Genomic DNA, 5884 nt, shown 5'->3' on the forward strand with positions numbered 1-5884 from the left:
TTAAAGACAAAAACTACAAGCGGCGGCTATGTGCCAAGCAGAGGTAGGGGGGGATTTCTGGGATGACTTCCAGCTTGGGCAGAGAGCATGAAAAAGGTCAGCTCAGCTTGTTCTTAGCAGTAAGAATTATTTTTCATTTTTACTTCTTTGTACAGTTTTTCTCAGGCCTGGGGGATTTTAGTTTAAATCCATCATTTGGGGGGACGTGGGTCCATCAATGGTACACATCACAATACCTGCACTCCAGAGAACGCAGAAGACCAAGAGTTCACAGTCATCCTCGAATACATTAGACAATATCCCTCCACACAAAAGTTTTCAAAGAAAGAAAGATGGGACATGAAATGGCTCAGCAGTTGTAAAAGGTGCTTGCTGGACAAGCCACACTACTTAATTTCAATCCCTGAGACCCACATAAAGGTAGAGAGAAAAAAGTAACTGCACAGAGCTGCCTTCTGACATCTACAAGTATGCATTGGTATACACATGCCCCCAACACACATCGTACACTTAATAATAATAATTAAACAATTTTTAAATTTAAAAAGAAGAGACCATTAAAAAAAGAGATGTGACTTGGAAGTACATTGCTTGCCATGTAAGCCCAAGGACCTGAGTTTTGATCCCCAGCACCCACATAAAAAGGTGGCCATATGCCTTGCAATTCAAGTATGCAGGGGGCAGATTGGAGGACCCCTGTGGCTCACTGCCCAGCCAGCACAGTTGAATCGGTGAGCTTCAGCTTCAGTGAGCAACCCAGCCTCAAAAAGTAAAGTGGAAAATGGTAGAGAAGGCTACCCCATGTCACCCTTAGCCTTCACACACACACACGCACAACTACACCCACATGCTTGTGTATATGCCCACTCAAACCAGCACACATTCTCAGACATACACACAAGAAAGAAGGTGGCATTCCAGAACAGGAATGCATGCAGAAGCAAAGCCATGTCACTGACTTTGTGGAGCACTAAGAAAATATCAGAATTCTGCTCTCACTAAACCTAAACCTGCTTCCAGCCTCCACCACCCCCTACAGGGAGCCAGGCCAAGAGGCAGCTGCAGACTGCGCCTCTGCAGAGTCGACTTCCACTTCACTAGTGCATCTGCCAAGGAGACACTCAGATTCTGAAACATGGAGAGAAAGAGTCCGGAGGGGCCAGCTCCAAAGCTGGGAGTGGCATGTTGTGCCTCAGACACAGGACTAGGGAGTGGGGAGGGGCACCACCTGAGGAGATGCTCCTGAAAACCTCCTTGACACAGGCACCAGGACAAGGAGCTCCTGTGTGAACAAGAAAAGTGTTCCATAGCACTAAAGACGCAAAATACTAGCACAGGGGGCTGGAGAGATGGCTCAGTGGTTAAGAACACTGGCTGTTCTTCCAGAAGACCTTGGTTTGAATCCCAGCACCCACATGGCAGCTAACAACTGTCCGTAACTCCAGTTCCAAAGGATCCGACAGTCCCTTCTGTCCTCCACAGACATTGCACAACACAGGTGCACTTACCTACATGCAGGCAATACATACACACACACAAACACACACACACACACACACACACACACACATAAAAAAAAAGTAATAAAGAAAATGTTTTTAGAAAAATATTAGCACAGGATTGATCCCAGGACATCAGAAGAGGGTTTGTCCAAAACACATTTCCAAGTAATATTTGATCTCTAGAGAAAGAAGACTCACACATCCACACACATCTCCACACATCTCCACACAGCACAGCTAGTGCCAAAGTGCTGCTGCTAAACAGCTCCAGGTGCAGCTCATCAGGTCCATTTCCATGAGGCTACAGCTCAGTGATAGAGTGGTTTTCTGGCCTGTCTGAGGCCCTGGGTTCTATCTCAACCATCACATTTTTTTAAAAGCTTAATTATACATATATATGTATATATATAAAATGTCATAATAAAACCCATTACTTTGCATCCTATAATAAACAGGAGGAAAGCCGAGGTTGAGGATGCAGCCCAGTTGATAGTGTGTCTAGCATGCATGAAGCCCTGGGTTCAATTCCCAGCACCTTATAAACCAGGCACGGTGGCACATTCCCATAATCCCAGCACATGGGAAGTAGAGAGGGAAGATTAGGAGTTCAAGGTCATCCTCAGTTACGTGAGACTTTGTCTCAAAAAAAGATCGTGCCCTCTGTAGCTACAGGGGAACAGGACATTGCCTCGTCTTCTCCGTCTTGATGACAGCAACAATAATAAAGAAATAAAATATTAATAAGGAAAACTCAAACTTTTTAAAAGAAAAGGTGCTGAAATAGTATGCGTTCCCAAAACAGAAGCTGGTCCTATCAAACTCAACTCACTGGCAAAACCTGAGGGAAGATCACAGTGATGACACAGGGAACACTGGAGTTACCCCAAGTTTCCAAGTGACTTAATATTGGGGGGGGGGGAGCACCAGAACTCAGGAGATCTTCAAAGTCAGTCGCTCACTTGCTAAGGAACCATCCATCGGTATTCTAGTTTATTCTGTTGCTGTGATAAACACTATGACCAAAAGAAGCTTGGGGAGGAAAGGGTTGATTTTATGTTGTATGTTACAATCCATCATGAAAAGAAGCCAAAGAAAGAATTTAGGACAGGAGCTTGAAGCAGAAACCGTGGAGGCATGTGGCTCACTGGCTCACCTCTAGGCTTATGCCTCTTACACAGCTCTGGTCTGCCTGCCTAGAGATGATACCACCCATGGTGGGCTGTGCCTCCTATATCAACTAGCTAGAAGATGACCCCAGACATGCCCATGGGCCATGGATGGAGGCCATTTTTAGGCTGAGGTTGGTCAGAAGAGGGCATTGGATTCCCTGGAACTATAGTTACAGATGATTGTTAGTCGCCATGTGGGTGCTGGGAATTGAATCCAGGTCTTTAGCAAGAACAGCCAGTGCTCATAACCACTGAGCTATCTCTCCAGCCCCAGAAGAGTTGTTGTTTTTTTAAATTTTTATTTATTATTTTTATTTTATGTGTATGCATGTATTGCCTTCAAGTAGGTAAGTGCACCTGTGCCGTACAATGACCTCCAGAAGGGCTTTTAAAAAGACTTTGTAATTTTTTTAATTATTTTATGTGTATGAGTACATTGCCTAAATGTATGTAAGTGTACCTGTGTCATGCAGTGCCCTCGAAGGTCAGAAGAGGGTGTCAGATTCAGGGAACGGGAATAGATGGTTGTTAGCCACCAAATGGGTGCTGGGAATCAAACCCTGGCCCTTTGCAAGAGCAGCCAGTGCTCTTAACTACCGAGCCATCCCTCCAGCCCCAGAAGGAAGATTTTGAAAAAAGGATAGAAAGAAGATAGGAAGAAAGGAAGAAAGTGAGGGAGGGAAGGAGGGAGGGGGACAGAGAGAGAGAGAGAGAGAGAGAGAGAGAGAGAGATCAAGCTGCTTTGTACTTTTAAAAGTCTTTCTGGAAATCCTGTTTAACAATGTTAGTTTCATCTTTTGAACCAAAATACAGTTCTAAGGCTGGGAAGTGATCCTTGCGATGAATGTGGTGCACTTGGTTAGGAAGGAGGGTGAAGTGGATACTGGACTGTTCACCTCTGCCACAGAAGGAACTATCCCATAGCATTTTCCCCCCTGAATTTAAAAGATTTATATATCAATTACACACCAGCATAAGAAATTGTTTTCTGGGGGATCACACAGAACCGAGTGAATTATTAAGGACTGGAAATAAACATCAAATGCAATTTGAAGGGAGTCTAAGATTTGAGGGTCTCACACTACAGCATTGGAAGGAATTAAGTTTGAACATTCAAATATTTTCTGTGTTTTTGTGTTGTGTTTTGAGACATGATTTCATCTAACCTAGGCTGGCTTTGAACTTTCTAAAGCAGCCAAGGATGACCTTCACTTTCTATGTGCCGGGACTGCAGGTGGGCACACTACTCTGTTCAGTACTGGAGATGGAGCCTAGGCCAGTACACTACCGACTGAGCAACAGTCCCAGCCCTCATTCTAAGATACTAAAGCTAACCTCTCACCCATGATGAAGTTGACCAGCTGCAGAATTTCAGTGAGTATCCACATTCTGAAAATTTTCCCAGGACACTCACGGAGCGTTGAGCTGGGCTGGGTTGCCAGTGGGCGGGTTGTGGGAAAAAGCTGGCTCACTGACACCCACCAGGCACTGAGATACAGAAGGCTGTTTGGTACTGGCCCTACATGTTTCCCCAAAGGCCTTCCTTACAGAAAGCTCTGAGAGGTGGGTAATAGGAATCAGTAACACAGAGTAATAAAACAACAGGTCAAACATTTAGATTGAAGGAGAAATCTTGAAATTCAGGCCTGTTATTTGATATTTTCTATGTCATTTAAAAGCCACATTAAATTATAAACTGATTACACTAGTGAGGGAATGGAATGTTAAAGTATTTCTAAGGAGTAAAAATGTTTAAAACTCAGTATAATATGCATATCATATTTTATCCCATAATTATGTGTTAATTCATGTAAAAATACAAATAAAAATACACTAAAACATGATGGGGGACTGGAGATGTAGCTACGCTTGTTGAATGTTTTCCTAGCATGTACAAAGCGCTGGGTTGTGGCCACAGAACCAAATAAACCGAACATGGTGGCACATGCCTACAATCCCAGCACTCGGAACGTGGAGGCAGGAAGATCAGGAGTTCAAGGTCATCCTCTGCTACTAAGTGAGTCTGAGGCCAGCGTGGACTACATGAGGTCCTGTCGAGAGACAGGAGGTATTTGAGAGAGGCGTGTTAGAAAATAGCATCATTTAATACTGAAAAATTGAGAAAAGAAGATGGCGGCTTTTAAAAGCTCTTTTCTTTTTAGTTGTTTAGAAAGCCAACCAGTAGCCCATCAGGGAGACATTTCAGAGAAACTGGAGTAGAAAAGGTAGATTTTAAGCTTCATGCGAGTGTATGGGAGGATGAAGAATTAATGACTTTTAAATATTTCTATTATTAGAAGCACAGAAATAGGATGGGAATTTGACTGAGAAGGAAATTTAAGGAATGTTGTACATTTGCTTACCCTGTCCTCCTCCCTATTTTATTTTTTTACATCTCCACTGCTCTCTCTCTCCCTTCCTCCCTCTCTTTCTCTCTCTATTTTCTGTCTGGCTTCACTATTCAAGCTTTCTCCATGTGAAGAGCAAACAATCCCAGAAACTGTTTTTTCTGGTCATCTTTCACTGTGACTAGTAGGAAGCAGCACACCAAGCCACATCCACTGCCTAACCTGTGGCAGAAGGGAGGCCTCACCTCCCAAATTGGCCAGGCTGGCCAGGCCATCCCCTCACACACTCAGGGTGTGAGCGAGAAGTGGTTCCCAGAAAGGTGGTGGGCACTGTGGCAGCTAGACAGATGGAGACAGAGCAGAGAGACATCAGAATATGTGAAGTGACAGAAGTGATCTGCAGCACAAGCTTAACAGTGAGGACACTCAGCTCTAAAGGACTGGCTCATTGTAGTAGAAAGCTGGGTAGTAAGAAAGGAAGGGAGGGAAGAGGGAGGGAGGGAGGGAGGGGGAGGAGAGAGAGAGAGAGAGAGAGAGAGAGAGAAAGAGAGAGAGAGAGAGGGGGGGAGGCAAAGAAAACCCAATTGCATATAATTGGAATTTATCAAAAACATCCTGAAAAGGAAAATTTTGGAGCTCAGTCTTGGCAAGATTTTCAGTATCATTCAGTTGACACAGTATAGAAAAGAGCTCAATAATTCAAGTTTGAAGATATTTAGTATCATACGGGGACTTGAGAGATGGCTGAGTGTGTAAGGTTTAATGGGTAAAGTCACTTTCAACTAAAATCTGATAAGTTGTATTAAATCCCAGGAACCCAAACAGGAAGAGGAGATGACTGGCCCAATCCATACCACTTGTACCC

The sequence above is a fragment of the Nannospalax galili genome, unplaced genomic scaffold, assembly GCF_000622305.1.
Source record: "Nannospalax galili isolate Female #2095 unplaced genomic scaffold, S.galili_v1.0 scaffold399, whole genome shotgun sequence".
NCBI lineage: Eukaryota > Metazoa > Chordata > Mammalia > Rodentia > Spalacidae > Nannospalax > Nannospalax galili.